Consider the following 19,595-nt stretch of genomic DNA (forward strand, 5'->3'; position numbering starts at 1 on the left):
CCACAGATCAACACTGTTCCTTGGGCCTGAAATCTGCAGATTTGGGTGAGGAGGTGTGGGAATGTTTCCTCGCTGTCATAAGGAGAGTCACTCTGAGGAACATATATTGTACATAAAACAAATAATTTCCTGTACATGTGATGCTTGTGGATAGTTTAATCCAGATGCGGGAGGGCTCGGATTTTATTATTGTTATATATTTTGAGAGTTCGAATTTGTGCCAAATTATAATGCCTCCTGAGTCTCTCCCTTTTTTAATTGCTGGGTTTTTGATGGAGGGCAGAAGAATTTGTTTGTAATTTGGGGGACAGTGGATGTTGGAATCAGATCTACAGCAGGTCTCTTGGAGGATAATAATGTCTACATTTTGTGTGTTCTCTTAAAATTAATCTGTTCTATATTTCTGTCGAAACAGAGAAGAATGTATACCTTGGATGTTCCACATAGAGATGGAGAATGGTGTCATTGAGGTGGTCATATAAGGCTAAGGAGGTGTGTGATCTCTCCCAGGTCGATGTGTGGTGGGGTCTTCAGTGCAGTGGCGTAGCTTTTCTGAGCTAGTTGCTGAAACGGGGGGCAGGGCTGATATCCTGGTGTGGGCCTTGAGTTTATTGGAGTGGTGCTGGCCTGTCTTGCTTGTATGGCTCTGGTTCTGGGTGGGTGGCTCTGAAGGTGAGGTAATAATGGTGGAGGGGGGGTAGGGGCCTGATCCAAGGGGATATCTGCGATATTCTCTTGCAGGTGGTGATAGGGGTGGTCCAGTTATATGCTGGCTAGCTCGTCCGCGGCTAACAGAGGCTCCGCCCTGGCTTCATCCTAAGGCCACATCTTTAAGTGTCTTAGCAAAGACTTTTACAATGTCCTTACGGAGGTGAACGTGGTCATGGAGGCTGTGAATGCTGAGGGTGGGGTGATGTGCCAGGTGGACATTGGGCATGACAGCACTTCCTCTGGAGATCTCCGAATTGATCCTATGGATAGTGAGAGGGTGAAAATCTTGTTGAAGGTTGTTAGTTCACTGGATGGTGAGTGAGAAAGTTTTTCTCTCATTTTCACTATCTCTACCTCCTCTAGAGATAGACTCTCTCTGAGAAGGGTCATTGTGCCCTGCAGATTGTCTTCAGGCGGCAGCTGCTGCTCCTCTCTGAGAAGGGTCACTGTGCCCTGCAGTTGTCTTCAGGCTGCAGCTCTGCTCCTCTCTGAGAAGGGTCACTGTGCCCTGCAGTTGTCTTCAGGCTGCAGCAGTCTCTCTGAGACCTGGGTAACGCTGCTAGCTTTCTCTTTGTTTTGTGTCTTTGTTAGTGCCTTAATAATAAGAACACTTTCTTGGACTAAGGTCAGACCTCACACCCAGCCGCCGGAAGTTGATAGACGCCATCTTGTGCACAGAGCCTGAGCACACGATGGCGAAAAACCGAGAGGAGAAGAAGGACAAAAGAAGAGGTGAGTGGATTAAACACATGCAGAGGTTTCATTAAGTGTATTTACACCTCTTAGCTTACAGTTAATCACGAATCAGAAGTTATCTTATTTAACACAACAGCTGTAATCTCGGAAGAAAAAAACTTTAAAATGTGCGACAAAAATAGTCTCAAACTATCTTTAAATAAAGGCTAACAGCTACCGTCTAACAGCTACAGTCTAACAGCTACAGTCTGAAAGCTATCGTCTGAAAGCTAAAGTCATTATTCCAGTTCCAACCCAGTCTCACGGCATTTCGTGTTCATCAACACGATTTTTAATCTATTGATTCGTGTTCACCATCACGATTTGCCACTTTTTTTCGTGTTGCACAGGACGATTTTAAAAGCAATGTATTTCTACTGGTAACGTCTTTCGTGCCTGCAGGCTGCAGCACGTCTTTTTCTCCCGTCGGGTCGTGGAAGACCGGAAGCTGTGTGGTTCATAAAAACATGTTGTTACTCAATATTTATTTTAAATCGTATAATTTCGGACTTTTGTTGTCGTCTGTGAGGAAAATAAATGGGGCTCAGAGCCTCAGGATACTGAAATCTGTATTTTTTAAATCTTTTTTTCCTTCTAATTTGTTGTTCTTTTCAAAATAACACACTTTTATTTACTCACCAATAACACTCAATTATCCTTGCTTTTATTTATTGGTTTAATTCCATAATCTCGGGCTTTTTTGGCGTCCGTCAGGAACTGAATTTCAAAATAAATATAACCGGAAACAGACGTAGGCATTTCGAGCGATTACCCAAGATCCTCAGCTATGGTTTTAAGCTCGTTGATTGGATGTGTTAGCCGCAATGCATGCTGGGATTTGGTGTTTATATTATATGAAATCCGGAAAACATTTTAAAAGTATAAAATAATACCTAATTCCGAGTGCTCTTGCTTTTCTCTTTGAAAGTCATCACATAACGGCATTGTAATACACGGTTCGGCTGCATTACATATTACATATCTGCCGTAGTTCTTTATTTATAGCACCCTGATGAGAAGACCTTTGGAAAAACTGGAAGAAATGGCGCCGAAACTGAATACTTGACGTGGATCATAAATATATCAACAATTAAACAACATCTTCAATTTCTCTTCACACAATACGTCTCCTTGCCGTATCTACACTAATTCGGCTGACTTTTACATTTGATCTAATTCATAGATAGGTTATATTTACACCATAACGGTGCACAGCTGATAGAAAAGGACTGTAGTTTTCAAAGATATTACTGATTTTCTTTGAATGTAAGAATGTAAATACTGAGTCTGAAATAGTATAGCAATATGCTGTAAAATGATGTGAAAGCATGCATAAAACTATACATCTTCAGATGTAGTACATACACACTAATAATACAAAGTTATTATGGCTGTGTGCACCTCGTGTGTACCTCCTAGTGGTTAAAGCACGTTATTGAATTATTGTTTTATGTGTTATATTTGATTAAAAAAATATTAAGAGTACATACTTTCATAGGGGGAAAGTATAAATATAGAAATATAGAATATAAAAAATCAAGAAGATACTATAAGTTATCTCTACAATAAAACAGTTTAGTGCAGGATGTACACAGATATTAATAGGAGGAGGTGCAAAACAGAAAAACGGATTAACCTTTATTTAAACATTACATATTAAATATTAAGCCTGACAAAGTAATTAACGTCTAATATATTGCTTTCCTGCAATGTTAACTATGTTGAAGCACTTATTTTAACTGATATTATACACATTAATTATACTCTTATGTATGTAGATAGAATAAGAAATGTGCAGAATATGACAGTTTAATGGTGGAGGTACACACATATTGATAGATGTCTTGTAATGCACTGTTGAGGAACCTGTGACCCAAGTTTTTCATTCATTGCATAACTACACCGTAGTTGTGTATGATATGTCAATAAACCTTTGAAAATCTTGAAAGGGATGTGCAAAATAGCCATAATATACAGTCTTTAATTAACTATTAGTAGAGAATAACGAGTAATGAATATACTTTATTACTTGTTTCCATTCATGTCAATTGCAGATACATGTTTAGTCTTCTCAAGCACCAACTATCAAATATCTCTCCTGATTTGTTGGCACTTGACAATCACCTTACCTGAATTTTACTCAGGTGTAACTAAAGTCTGATTTAAGGGTTGTTTATATTTCACATCATTAATCAGAATCTGCAAAGTAACTCAAATAAATGCAGTGGAGTAAACATACCAGGTTAACCTCTGAATTGTAGTGGAGTAGAATTACAAAGTAACAATGAGCTGTCATGTGGGTATATATTAATGCTGCGCATTATGGACACAAGCGATTTTCACCCATTTATTAATTATATGTTTTATATTTGATAACACCAATGTGTTTAATAATGGCAACTTCTAATTGTGGGAAAAACGAAAACGTTCAGGAGAGACGTCCCATAGAACATTTTGCGAAACACAATAGCCAGCATGTGTAGTTCTGGGGGGGCGTTCGATTCCAGTTTTGGATAGTCTGGCGTGGTTTCGTTCCATTTCACACAGCTGTTTGACGCTCTGCGTAACCTTACGGGAACTGTAGTCCTAAACGATAGCTGGGGATTATGGGTAGTGTAGTGTCTTTGGCCATCCTAAACTCAGAAATGTTGACAATCGCAATGATGCTCGAAATGTCCCTTACAGGCCTACGTCTGTTTCCGGTTATTTTTATTTTGAAATTCAGTTCCTGACGGACACCAAAAATGCCCGAGATTATGGAATTAAACCAATAAATAAAAGCAAGGATAATTGTGTGTTATTGGTGAGTAAATAACAGTGTGTTATTTTGAAAAGAATAACAAATTAGAAGGAAACAAATATTTAAAAATACAGATTTCAGTATCCTGAGGCTCTGAGCCCCATTTATTTTCCTCACAGACGGCAACAAAAGTCCGAAATTATACGATTTAAAATAAATATTGAGTAACAACATGTTTTTATGAACCACACAGCTTCCGGTCTTCCACGACCCGACCGGAGAAAAAGACGTGCTGCAGCCTGCAGGCACGAAAGACGTTACCAGTAGAAATACATTGCTTTTAAAATCGTGCTGTGCAACACGAAAAAAAGGGGCAAATCGTGATGGTGAACACGAATCAATAGATTAAAAATCATGTTGGTGAACACGAAATGCCGTGAGACTGGGTTGCCAGTTCGGCTCTGGGGGAGTAACAGTTGATTTGTAATGCTCAGCTGACTTTATGTTAGTTATTTATTACACCAGTTGTCTTTAAGACGGTTTGAGTTGTTGCGTTGGTGCTCTTTACTATAGATATGGTTTTAAATGTATGCTAACTAGCTTATTAGCATCGCCATTCACCGCGACGTAGCATTTTTCCCATTGAAATTAATGGGGTTCTTCAGTTAGCAGCTAACGCTAAGCTAAGCGACGGTTTAGCTCATTAGATAAATAGATATACTTTATTTAAATAATGATTTATCTTAAACTGGGAAATGATTGTGTCCCAGAAGAAGTGTTTTCAGGCATTACACGAGTTAAACATATTTAAAAGATGCAATAAGATAATAAAAATGAAGCATTAGCAGCAAGTATACACACAGGACACATATCACTAGAGTATCTAAAGAATACACAATATACAGAAAATACTGTATACATGGAGTACATTAAACATTCTCACTAGCTAATGTTTGCTTTCTGTGTTAACTTAGTGATAGTTTCACACGGATAGCGTTATAACCGTGGTTCAAACATCCATTAATGTCACTTTCTATGTGAATAAAGTCATTTTAATGAAATAAAAGTGAACTAACTGTGAGCTGTAAGTTAGAATGTAAGTTGCTACACAGATTATGATGAATTATATCTAAATATTTGTATTATATTAATAATAATGTACACAGAAAACCAAGTTGTTATCGTAATGGTTAAAGTCATGTGCATGTAACGTTAATAACTATCTGACCTTTCTATCATGTTCTCCTCTGCTTAGCATCACATTGACCAAATGGATCCATGTGGACCATGTTTACGTCACAGCAGCATAGATGAGACGAGGCACTGCACGTGGTGTGATAAAACACTACATAGAAGCATCCAGAAATAGAACATATCATTGAATAAACTCTTTGAATTCCTCCTCTTCACTGCTGACAGTTTATGATGAATTATATCTAAATATTTGTATTATATTAATAATGAAGCAGCTCTGTGGTCTTCATCAGGACAGCTGATGAGCAGCATGGAGGAGAAGGAGGCCCCTGGAGCTCAGGTCAGTGTGCACTTCATCACAAGATATTCCTAATTCCAGCGTTTCCGCCAGGCGGGCGTCTTGCCTTCATTTGACGCCCTTATTCAGCTCGGAACGGCCTATACAGACATAAATAAACCAGCAACTGTATTCGCCATGACACGGACAGTCTGTGGTTTGTACTTGTTTAACTTCTGTCTAGTTTCTGAACAGATATGAGGAGCTGTGAGCTCTGAGGGCTAACGGCTAACGGCTGATGTTGGTTTTGTGGTTCACATTGTCACTACCCGATCTGCAGCCCTGCCCTATCTGCAGTGCGCATGTGCGAGAAGGTCCGCCATATTTGACAACTCCATACGGCAACTCTAATGGGACATTTGACGTCTAGACGGCTGCCCGATTTGCATCGTGCATGCGCGAGTCATAAACGTCTCAAATATCTTTATTAAAATATTTTGTGATTTGAAATAAAATGAAGGACATTCACAGTTAATGTAATTAGATGTACATTATGAATGCCATACATATTGCATACATTCACAGTCAATATTTCTTCAGCATGTATGATGGCTGTCCAACAGAAGTTACATCCATTTCTCACTTATTCTGACAATGCACTGAACCCAATAAAATGACCCAACAAAAGGAGTTGTTCAATAATAGTGAATCGGTGAATCTTAACATCCCTAGTGTGTACCGAACGAATATAACGTTAAACGTAAACAATTGAGAACGTGAATAACGTTTTGGAAGTAAGCTCAGGTGCTGCGTGGCAGTGTTCGAGTAGCATGTTCCTGCAGGCCATGCTCCGGGCCGGGCCAAGTCATTTCATTGGACGAGAGGCATATTATGAGAGCTGGTCACAGGGATGCGTTCAAATGTAACCAGTAATTTGAGGAACTGTCGAAATGGCAAACGCAGATAAAGTTGAGTTCGAAAATGCTCCAGCATCATTGAAGTCTCCGCAGGGCTCAACGCTAACTTTTAAAAGTGGTTGCCAGGCTGGCAGCCAGGCATCAGCTTTTGGTTGCCAAAACTGAAAATACGGTTTTCGTTTTTAGACAGCTTATATTTTAAATAATGAAGATACTATCCAGTTATACGTTACGTGGCTGGCAATACATCGAACTTTCACTCATTTGAAAAGGCATCACCGAACGTGAATATCACCGGTACCAAAAGAAAACGGACTGAAGTGCAAACCCAACTCCCGCTAGCATGTAGCCTCCACCGCTCGCAGAGAGTTCAGACCGAGCCAGAGCTATTACCAACGCCAAGTATCCTCGTGTTGCCATGGTACCTGGTACCGGGTACCTGGCTGTGCTGCCTCTGTCCCTAGAGAGGGTGTTCTCCACAGCAGGAGACATGCTAGTGCCAGCAGATCTGCCCTTTCTGCAGCCATGTGGACGAGTTCATCTTTCTTTAGACGACATGAAAACACAACGACAAGCAAGTCCTGATGCCAAGCTGCTGCTCAGGAACAGTGCAGTTCAGATGCAGGTTATTTCAGTTCATCCACATGCTGCACCTCAATGTTCATTTCATTAGATTCTGTATTTATTTGAGTGAATATTCAGTTTAATAATAATTTAAAAACTATATTTTTTATCTTTTGTGATAATTGTTTCTGCGGTACCGAAAACGTACCGGACTGAACCGTGACCTAAAATTATTCTGACAATGCACTTAACCCAATAAAATGACCCAACAAAAGGAGTTGTTCAATAATAGTGAAGTCACGTTGTAATAACAATAACTCGTCTCTCTCGTTCAGATTAATATTGTGGGGTTTTTTGAGTGTTCTTTTTCTGCTTTGCCAAACGCCACTGTGTCAAATGTCCCATTAGAGTTGCCGTATGGAGTTGTCAAATATGGCGGACCATCTCGCACATGCGCACTGCAGATGGGGCAGGGCTGCAGATCGGGTAGTGACACACATTGAGGATGACGTCACGGCTCCGCCTACACTGCGTTACTATAGTTCAGTGGTTCTCAAACTTTTCCTGGCATTGCCCACTTTGAACAGGTGGGCCTTTTCAAGCCCCACCTGCCGCTCCAATAAAATGGTAGGCCAAGCTTAAAATGGTCAAATGTATCGTCCTATGACAGGGGTCACCAACCTTTTTTAGGATGAGGGCTACTTTCAAAACATAAAACAAGTCGGGGCTACTTTTACTCCTCTTTTTCAGTTTTTTTTGCAGTGTATATATTTAGCACATTTTAACATTATTATATGCTTCCCTTTAACCTTTGTGTGCCGTTTGGGTCTGTGGGACCCGTTTGCAGTGAAAAGAAAATGTATGATGTTTTTTAAATGTTGAAGTTAAAAGCATCATCTGGTGCACTTTGAGCACAACATGAATTTGTGGATACATCTCTCAACACTCTATGCTGTATACTGTTCAATAATCCAATGATCACAACCAATAACAAATCATTTAAACTTGTTCATTCTTATCTTATGTTACCTAGTTAGCATTCTTTCTTTTTATTTATACATATTTTACTAATCACTCCCCGTTTGAACTGTTTACTGTCCTATAGTACACATTGGAATGATTTCTTACTTTATTTTGTACAACTAGGCTATATTAAATAGATAAAGGTGTGTTTTCTCTCTCTCCCTCTGTCTCGCTCGCTCACAGAGGCTGTGTGCTTCTCCGTGGCGATGATGGCTTGCGTTAAAAGATAATAATAAACATAGGCCTATTTGTAAAATGGGGGGACACAAACGGGATTTCGAAAAGTGTCACGGTTAAACTCCTTATGAAGTGGTGAGGTGCCGCTCCACATTTATTTTCTTCCCGACTGCAACGCGGTTGTGTCTGTGTGTGTGAGAGCGTTTCACATGTGTGTATGAGAGATTTATACATATGTCTGCAAATGACTTTGGTTTCAGTTGTGTGTGTGTGAGCAGGCTCGGATTGGCCATCGGAAGATTCGGGACTTTTCCCGTTGGGCCGCTGGCTCTGGCATAGGTGGGCCGTGGACTTTCACAGCGCCGCTGTGCCAGTACCGCATCCGCCGCCGCAAACACCCGCCGTTTCGAGGCTCTGGCGGCTCCGGCAGGTCCGGTGCAGCGGTGCTGTGAAATTCCACCGCCGTTGCGAGTCTCCGGCTGTAATAATCCACTACCGCCCGCGAGGACCCAGGTTCGATTCCGACCTGGGGTCCAAAACATTTATTTAAAAAAAATAAATAATAATAAATCTCCCGTCCGTTCGCGACCCACCTATCACATCTCTGCGCCCCACACTTTGTGAAACGCTGCTATAGTTACTGCTAGGGTTGCAAAGGGGTGGACATTTCCATGGGAAGTTAAGCTGGGGAATTTTGGAAATATTCGATGCAAAATTAAACAGAAAAACATGACATTTCAACAGATTTTTTTTTTTTCATTTTTTTTAAAAAGTAGAATGGAACAAGTTTTAATTATTTGATCGAACAATTATTTGTTTCATTGAAGACCGAAAACAGGAATTTTGAGTTAAATGTTACTCATCCCCCCAACCCCACTCATTAAAAAATGAACAAAAATGCACCCCAATCCAAAGATCCCCACAAAGTCCCATTCAAAATGTTAAATGAAAAGAGCCCTTCTCCCTCCACAAAGTCCCATTAAACATGCAAATCTTCCTTCAAGCGATCCTCTGCATTTTGGCTAAACCCTTTCAGTCAACGGGCTCTTCCTGGGCCTCATCAACATCACACTCTTCCTCTGCAGTGTCACTGTCCAGCCTTGTTGAGGATGGCTCTGTCTCCGGCTCAAAGAGCCTTAGGTTTGCCGAATGCCAACCAGTTTTTCCACTCTCACATTTGTGAGCCTGTTGCGAACCTTCGTGTGGTCTCAATAGCCATGCAGTAAGCCAGGGGTGGGGAACCTCCGGCCCCCGGGCCGTATACGGCCCGCGAGACAATTTGGTACGTCCCTCGAGGTCATTTATAAACACAAGCAAAAAAGAAAAAAATTAGAGAAATCTAGACCGCAAAAAAAATTAAAGAAGCGAGTGCCTGTTTTCCTAGCCAAGGTCAGGGTCCTTGAACACAACACGAGCCTAACGTGTCATCACTTGGTATATGTCTCGTCTGACAGGGGTGCAGTTCTGACTGACGGCCCGTCCACACTACAGCTTCGTCAGCTTCAAAAACGGTTTCCAACGCGTCTGCCCATTCACTTTGAATGGGGTGACGTCACTTTTCGCCGAACTGCATTGTGGGAAGCAGAGCGGAGCTTTCCTGGCGTTTCAGGCTGCAAAAGTTGAGCAATGTTCAACTTTTGAATCTTCTGAAGCTTTCGGTAGAAGCGTCAGCCAATCAAATCATATGCCAGTACAAGCTCTAGCCAGTGCTTGTTTATACAGTGATTCCAGTGGCCTTAGAGCTGCAGAGTGAGCATCAGACCAGCTGATCAGACAGTAGCTGATGTGGGAGAGGACCATGGAGTGAAGGTATAGCTTAGCTGCTGCAGATGATAGGAAGTTTCTAATGTATCTGTAATTTGACAGATTGCACTTTACTTTATTGCAGACCTTTTTGATATGGGTTTTGAAATTGAGGTTTGTGTCAATATGTACTCCTCAGTACTTGTACTTGAAACAACTGTCATCAGCATACATTAATACATCACATTCTCCACACACAGAAGGCAGATCATTTATACAGGATTGGGCCCCATACAGAGCCCTGCGGTACTCCAGTTGACAAACACTAGACTTATGGTTCTCAATTTGAACACATTGGGAGCGGGATGAAAGATACGAATTAAAGAGGTTGGTGAATTCTATAGAAACATGTAAGTTGAGTATTTTTTGCAATAAGATGTTGTGAATAACAGTGTCAAAAGCTTTCCGTAAGTCAAGGAACACGGCCCCCGCAACCCCACCCCTGTCCATTGATGCCTTATCTTTCTCCATGAAGAAGCATGTCGCTGTTTCTGTTGAGTGATTAGCCCTGAATCCAAATGGCATTGGATGCAGTGGAAAGGAGCTGTTGTTGAGATGATTGATGATTTGTTTGGCAATCAATTTCTCAAATACCTTGGATACTATGGGTAAGATACTGATGGGCCTATAGTTGGATGTCATGAGAGGGTCCCCACCATAGTTATCAAGAACACAAAACAGTTCTTTAGCCCCTCTGTCCTGGGGGTTGTCAACATGGATGTTAAAATCACCAACAATGACTAGACGGTCAAAGTCAAATCACACTATAGACAGCAGTTCAGTAAAGTCATCAAAAGAAGCTAAAAGAAGCTGAGAGCACAGCTGAACTCCCGCAGCCCTGGGGGCCCTACATTGGATGTGATGGCAGATGACAGGGTTTGGTCAAGTTGCTCTCTCCTGGTGAGGAAAGCGGCATACCAGTAAATTAGGTATGGATTTACTTCCATTTTGGCCATTCTTGACACCAAGATGTCTGCTTGTATTGTGTTGCTGCTGAGAAGTCTAGGGAGAGGGCTCTTGCATAGGTGTGGCGTTTATCTAAATGTTTAGTGATGATGTGAACCAGAGCAGCAGCAGTACCACCCCCTTGCTTATAGGCACATTGGTATGGATCAAGTATGTCTTGTCCGTCACAATAGGTTTAGCTGAAGAGGTCATTCCTGTCACGGTTCTCATGGTGTCCCACACTTTTTTGGGGTCTTTGGCTTTAAAAGCATTTCCCAAAAGCTCTCTGTGTGTTTTGATTCCCTCAATTTTACTTTCAGTTCTCTCTCTCTGTCTGTTCAAGTGCTCCGTAGTCTTTGTTTCATGTCCTTAGTCACATATGATTTATTACTTTCTTTTCTGGTTCCCTTGAGTTTGGTCTTATCCACTGGTATCATATTCACAACATTATGATCAGAGGTCAGTATTGGTGTCTGTATTTAGACACATAGGCTCCTTTATCATTAACAAAGCATTTGTCCAGGATAGTGTCTTTCCTGCTGTGATCCCTAACACACTGCTGGAACCCAGGTAACAGTCTCCAGGCGACATTGCTTCATGTCCCGAGCACTATTGCCGGTGCATCGGGGTGGCTGAGTTGCAGCTCGTGAACACAGTGACCTCTGCCGCTGGGAGGCACGTAAACAACAAACTGTAAAATACACCCGAATTCTCGAGGCAGATAAAAGGGTCTTGACGTCATGCCGAGAATTTCTACGTTGGGATTGCAGGTTTTACATTTGACTGAGTATGATCGGCACCACAGATCATTAATATACACACAAATACCGCCTCCTCTGGTTTTCCCCGAGTTCGCATCCCTGTCTGCTCGAACAAGGGCGAGTCCGGGTACTTCAGAGAGAGATTCAGGCATCGTAGATTGGAGCCAACTTTCCGCGAAACATAATCAAGAGGCCTCGAGAAATTCATGACAGTACCTTGTGTGTGTCCTTAGTGTGTCCACGTTGTTGCTCAATGAGCGCAGGTTTGTGAGAATGATGGATGGAAGTGGTGGCCGGCTGAATCTCCGCCGTATTCTGAACGCCTCCCCTCCTTCCTCGTCTCTTTTTCCTGGAGTTTCTAAGCGGCTCCCGATGGATTTCATCCAATAACGAAGAGCACAGATGGCTTGGTGTATTCGTAGGAGGCCGATCGCATTGTAGCCCTAGCATAGCCTCGCGGCTGTAGCAGCGCAGAGGCCGGGGCTCCTCGCCATACCTGTTCGTGCTGTCACTCAGGTGTGTCTTGGAAAGTTGAATGGCCAGACATGGTCTGCAGAAGGCCAATGTAATCCACAGGACCAAAAGCATGGTCTCTCAAAATGACGTTTCATACAGACACAACAAAGTTTAGACAAAAAAACAAAACCCAAGAGGAACGGAGCATACTGAGACTCGCAGTGACAGGATGCTGTCTCCCTCTGTCTCCTGTATACCAGAGGTTTGAGTAAGTCATACATGTGCAAGTCTCAAGTTACTGGGGTGAGAGTCAAGCAAGTCAAGTCCTACGAAATCCTGATGAATAACCCCAGTTTAAATCAGTTAAAAGACAGTGGTTATGAAACTAGAGTTTTATTTTCAACATTAACAACAATGGAGAGTGGGGCTCTGAGATCTGTGTGTGTGTGTGTGTGTGTGTGTGTGTGTGTGTGTGTGTGTGTGTGTGTGTGTGTGTGTGTGTGTGTGTGTGTGTGTGTGTGTGTGTGTGTGTGTGTGTGTGTGTGTGTGTGTGTGTGTGTGTGTGTGTGTGTGTGTGTGTGTGTGTGTGTGTGTGTGTGGAGAGAGATTTCATGTAGTGAAGGAGGGTTTCTTCTATGAAGCAGCAGATACTGTGAGAGTCAGACATGAATACATAGGTCAAGGCAGACTGGTTCACAGACTCTCCTGTTTTGCCGATCCGGTGCTTGAACAAATAACTCTACACCCCTGGCCGAAATGTCCCTAAAATGAAGTGCGAGTTTGAAATATATCTCAAATAATGTATGTATTTCCCCACATAAACATAACAGTCTGCAATGAAACGGCTGTCTCCTGGGCGCTCCACTTCCTACTTTCTCCTGCGAACGAGAGACTTGCTCTCTCTTTTTTTTTTTTCATTGCCCTCTAGGGGCTTCGTACAATACAAATGCAAATATTCTATTTTAAAAAGTAAAGTCCTTTCGAGTCATCTGTCTCAAGCCTAAGTCTCAGGTCATGAATACCAAGTCAAAGTCAAGTCGAGTCTTTTATCAATGTTAGTCAAGCAAGTCTCAAGTCAAAAAATAGGCAAGTCAAGTCATGTGACTCGAGTCAAGTCATGTGACTCGAGTCAAGTCATGTGACTCGAGTCCCCCACCTCTGGTATATACTTTGGTTAGAATATTGCTGTATCACTGTATCAAATATAATAAAGACAAACAGTTGATAAGAAGTATTTTGTTAACTCAAGGTTTATATTAAGTGAGTTTTTATTGTTAACTTGTGTATTTATGCTTTTTAGATTGACTTTCTCTCTTTCTCTGTCTGTCTGTTCTAGAAACCGAAAGGAAGAGAGAGACGTCACAGCTGTCAGCAATGTGACAAATCCTTTACAGCATCTGGACATTTAAAGAGCCACCTGCTTATTCACACAGGAGAAAAACCGTACAGCTGTGAAGAGTGTGGGACAACTTTCACTAGATCAGATGCTCTCAAAACACATCAACGTATTCACACAGGAGAAAAACCTTACAGCTGTGAAGAGTGTGGGACAACTTTCACGAATTCAGGTCATCTCAAATCACATCAACTTATTCACACTGGAGAAAAACCTTACAGCTGTGAAGAGTGTGGGAAAACTTTCACTAGATCAGATGCTCTCAAATCACATCAACGTATTCACACTGGAGAAAAACCTTACAGCTGTGAAGAGTGTGGGACAACTTTCACTACATCAGGTGCTCTCAAAATACATCACCGTATTCACACTGGAGAAAAACCTTACTGGTGTGAAGAGTGTGGGAAAACGTTCACTACATCAGGTGCTCTAGAATCACATCACCGTATTCACACGGGAGAAAAACCGTACTGGTGTGAAGAGTGTGGGAAAACGTTCATTACATTAGGTGCTCTCAAATCACATCTTCGTGTTCACTCGGGAGAAAAACCATAGTGGGTTTCAGAGTGTAGGAGCCGCAATTAAGCATATTTAGTTTTTTTCACAATTTACAATAAACAATTCCCATCTATTGGCCTTGTGTTGGGTAATCCTTTTTTCCATTACAGATCGCATCCCAACAGCGCCATCTGTTGACGTAACGTCAGAATTGACAGGCATAATGTTCACTGTTCCTTTGAGTTTCGTTTTCTGTCCGTCTGGCGACAGCGCGCTGTTTCATTGCTTTACATACCAAGGTTTAAGTACACTGTGTCAATAGTTGTAGTATGAGCATCGTCTGGGCTGGCCGTCTGGTAGAATCGGTATGCTCTTCCTCCTGTGTCCACTTCCTCTCACCTATGACCCCTTTTTATACACCCCACCACCAAGTGTTCAAAATAACATTCAGGGGTCTTAAAAAGTCTTAAAAAGTATTAAAAGTTGATCAATCAATTTAGCGAAAATTAAGACTATTAAAAAATATTAAACGGCATTTTCCAAGGTATTAAGAAGGTCCACAGCAACGACAACATGAAACACCCTTTCATTTACTGCAACGACATGTGGGGAAACCCCCTCAAGGTATCAGGCTGAGAGGCTCTGATACCTCATTCACACCAACGGTGTTTCAGGGCCGGTTCGGAGCTGGAGCTTGAAAAGCACCGGGTTTTCCTCTTCACACCGCAGCGGAGCAGCCTCTTAGCTCCGGAATCCGGTTCGTTTCAAGCACCAAAAAATTGTCCGGCCAGAGCAAAAGCACCGCATACGTCACGCTTACGTCGAGGCGGGGGCAGGGGCAGATCAACTCCTGAACAACAACAACAAGCCCGCGTTTTATCCAGTTTGTACACAACGATGGAGAAACTTAACAAGAGTTTTAGTGTTTCTGCCATAGACTGTATATATAAAGGTTTCTGCTCATGGTGAAGCAACGTGTCTGCGTGTTAAGGTGGAACCTGAGCATTCACGTTGATCACCTCATTATAAATCTATAAAACTATAAATATTAAACTTTAATTCACGTGTTCATTTGAGAACAGCTGTTACATACCTGGGTGAAGGTTACAGTTCATTTAAATGAAAGATACAAAGTTACTCCACACATGGTTCAGTCCACCTTAAGAAATAAGACCGACCTCGGAAGCAGTTGTGTTTCAAAAAAACCTTTATTGACACGGGTACACTTTTTATAAGAATATAACTAAACCACAGAAATGACTCTGGAAAAGCTGCAGATAGAGCCATAAGAAATGAATGCAACTGATTTCATCCGCGCGGTTTGGCTTTATCAAGCAGGCACGCAAACGGTTACGCCATGACGCAAACGATGAGGCAACGACGCATTACCAGTCGGACTCTGGGCGGTGTGAAAAGAGCCAGAGCTAAACCGAAGAACTGGTTCTGAACCTGAAAAGCTCTAGCACGGAGCTTGAACCGGAGTTGCGTTGGTGTGAATGAGGTCAAGGTGGCCCCATGCATAGCGTGCCATAAAATGCTGCTTCTTATTTTAAGTTTCGTTGCCTTGCTCCGCTCGGTGGGGGGGGGGGGGTATACCATGCTCCGGGGTCTTCTTCGCTGCTTTTGGTGTATTTTGTGGCGGCAGCAGCGCCACTTACAGGCCTGGCATATGTACTACATCGTTTCCAGCATTTCCAGCGGTCTAGTGTGAACGGACGCGTTAATGAATCGAATGCGTGTGAACGGAAGACTTTTTTGCGTTTTACTGTATGCGTCCTCGTGGGGCCGGGGTCTAAGCCAAACTATATCCGGTCTCAGAGATCTGCTATTTTAAAGTAAGGTCAACACATATCGACCCTGAATATAGTCTATATTAAGAACGAGAAAAGTCTTAACATATATATCGTTTTTTGTAAACATATGACAAATGTGTGAGGGTGATGACGTCAGAGCATCGTCCTCTGTGCCGGGCTTAGCCACGGACAGCCCCAGCCCAATTGAACCCCTGGGTGTTTGTGAGGGAGCTCCTATATGGCATTACCCCGCTGAAGCTCACCAAAGTTTAATATATTTCATAGTTCAAAGTTTTGTCAATTGTTTTGTTAATTGGTCAAATACTGGTTTCTACTGGTTTCTGAGGAGTTCTACTGGAATGAAAGAGCACAGAAGCAGCAAAGCAGCATGCTGCATTAACCCTGACCTTCACAGAGAGGGTGAAGTTCATGTGGAGAGGAGGCTAGTCTGTCTGCACTCTGTTTAGCTAATCAATATAGTACATGTGAGGTAAAGTGTGTCGCCAATGTAACCGGTTAGAACTGGAAGTTGCGATGAGGTCTTAAAATGTATGGAAAGGGTCTTAAAGGTCTTCAAAGGTATTAAATCTGACTTCAGGATTCCTGCATAGACCCTGATATTGCACTATTCATATAAATAAGGTAAACTGAGACGCCAGCAACAGCCATAAAATGGCTCCTACAAAGAGTGTGGGAAAACCTTTTCTTAAAGTCTTCACCTTAAAGTCCATGAGCGAGTTTCACTGTTCATTATCTGCTTCATGTATCTGGAACATATTTACGATGTTTTCAGTTTGATTCTAGTCTCTTGTTGAAATGATCAGACTACCACAAATAAAATGGCCTTAGAAACAGACCAGCCTGCCCTCCTACAAAACACGACCAAAGAGGTCGATTGTTTAAGCCCCTTAGATTACGACCCATAGCCACGTTTTAAAGTGTGGTCGTGTGAGAAACAACATGCTCCTGTTTATTCACAAATAACCCTCTCTGGAAAATCCTACATTGTGGAATAGTTTGGCATTAAAACGCTTTTTGATTAGATTTCTGGAGAGAAGTGTATATTGTACTCTTAGAATCCACGTCCAGTGGATGTGTAGGATCTACAGTGTGATAGATATCACGAAGATGATCTGAGGTCTCGCCAGGATAACGTGTGTGCAGCTTCCATGTAAAGTTAGCGTGGGTGAAAACAGTTTTTCCGGTCTCGAAGTTTTCACAATAAGACCGGATATATTCCCTCACTGTCAAATGAGTACACAGTGATATCTGCATTACTCGTGCACTAACACACATCAGTGTATCCTTGTTCATTACACAACACGGATTGGTTTAAATGGTGTGCAATGCTTTTGTGTTTTTAACCTTCGATTCAGAGAAACAAATAGGAGGTTTGACACTACAGTTTCCGAAGGCACTACACTACCCAGAATCCCCAGCTATTGTTTGGGACTACAACATCCGCCTTGCTTTACAAACCCCGTGATTAGTCATCAAGCCCTGTGATTGGATGTTGGAGTGGCAGTGCGGCAAGGTTACGCTGAGCTCAACAGCTCTTTGAAATGGAATGGAGCCACGGCAGGCTTTCCAAACTGGAATGGGACAGCACATGTTGCAAATATGGCAGAATCCATCGATCATCTTAAGATAAGATACTTTATTGATCCCAAGCTGGGAAATGTTTCTGTTACAGCAGCATGCTACTTTGTTCTACTCCACTTCGATTCAGAGGTTAACCTGGTGTTTTTACTGCACTACATGTATTTTAGTTCCTCTGCAGATTCTGATTAACGATGTGAAATATAAACAACCCTGAAAGCAGACTTTAGTTCCACCTGACTCAAAGTCAGGGAAGGTGATTGTCAAGTGCCAAAATAAACTATGCAATAGATTGGACGTTAAGTACTTTGTCAGACTTCATATTTATCTGTGGATAACCCCAACGTGTTTTTCTTATTCAAGAAGACCTTAACTTAAAGTAATCTTTAATGTTTAAATAAAGCCCAGTTGGTCTGTTTTGCACTTCCTCCTGTTGATATCTTTGGACGTCCTGCACCAACTGTTTCATTGTAGAGATCACTACAGTATCTTCTTGATATGTTCTATTGTGTATGCAGGCTACTCTTAATATTTAAATGTTTTCATCAAATAAAACTTCTTCAACAACAACCTGCAATAACGTGCTTTCACCACTAGGCGGGTTGAAAACCAGTGGTGTAGTTAATAAAACATAACCATATCAAACGGAAGGTAAAGGAAGATCCAGGTTCAGTCTCTCGGTGTGAAGCTTATGCATCGCACCATGAACCTGGATAGACCTGGAACAGTCAGCTGCACGAGGAGCTGGAAAGGCAGTGAATTAATTAAAATGTGGAACTCTGACTTCATTTGAAGGACATGTCGGCCAGGGATGTCGAGCTCTCTGTTTAACCACCGGATCGGCCAATCAGGAGAGAGTGCACCAGTCTGCCTTGACCTCTGTATTCATGTCTGTGACTCTCACAGTATCTGCTGCCCAGCTGCTTCATGACCTCTCTGCAGCACCAGGAGGCAGCGGGTGTGTTTCAGCCACACACACACACACACACGCACGCACGCACGCACGCACGCACGCACGCACGCACGCACGCACGCACGCACGCACGCACGCACGCACGCACGCACGCACGCACGCACGCACGCACGCACGCACGCACGCACGCACGCACGCACACACACACACACACACACACACACACACACACACACACACACACACACACACACACACACACACACACACACACACACACACACACACACACACACACACACACCTCTACACACAGATGCCTGAACAATCGGCATAACTGGTCGTATGAGTTGGAGGACTTGTTGAAACGGACTCGTCACCCTGCATAGTTGTTGTGTTTTGCAGCATATTATAAACATCCCCTTATCTTCAAATACCCAGGTTGTGTAGTGATGTATTTGAGGTGTACTGTCCACATCGCAGACCTGAAGTCGTGCAGTCGATGGATGCGAAGTGTACAGGACCTTGTACAGTCTATCCTGATGGGATAGACTGTATTATAGTGGACACTGGAGGAAGTGACCATTATCCAGTGCTTCCTAAAGTGAATAATAATGTATAGATGCAGGAAGGAGGTGAGATAACCAGGCGGTGCTTTGCTAAAGCTGATTGGGGGAATGTAGGATATGGTGTGAGGAGTCGGTACACCTGCTAACATCAGAGGGAAGCACAGAGGTCATCACAAGCCACATAACGCAACATATACTATAGAAGGCAGGTATGTGAGGAAGGACACTTGAGAGAGAGCATGGAGAGAGTTGTGTTCTACCATTGGCAGAGGAGTAACACCAGGTGATGTCTGGTCCATGTTTCAGTAGATGAGTGGGGAAAGGAATCCATTAGAATGCCAGCTTTGGTTGATGGGGAGAGGCTGGCAGTGACGGATAAAGAGAAGGCAGGTATGTGAGGAAGGACATTTGCAGCAGTACATAGTGGGGAGCATCTCAGTGATAGTGCTGCGTACCGGCCAGCCGAACCGGTACTGGACTTGTAAAAAGTTTCGATTCAAGTCCGGTTAAAACCGGAACGTCGG

General features: G+C 42.5%; 1 pseudogene; it reads left to right on the forward strand.

Moving 5' to 3' along the window:
• The window catches only part of LOC117442883 (zinc finger protein 729-like), a 179,399-nt pseudogene extending 165,069 nt beyond the window's left edge, over positions 1-14,330 (forward strand).
• Positions 14,331-19,595: the final 5,265 nt, after the last annotated feature.

The sequence above is a fragment of the Pseudochaenichthys georgianus genome, unplaced genomic scaffold (genome assembly GCF_902827115.2).
Source record: "Pseudochaenichthys georgianus unplaced genomic scaffold, fPseGeo1.2 scaffold_493_arrow_ctg1, whole genome shotgun sequence".
Lineage (NCBI taxonomy): Eukaryota > Metazoa > Chordata > Actinopteri > Perciformes > Channichthyidae > Pseudochaenichthys > Pseudochaenichthys georgianus.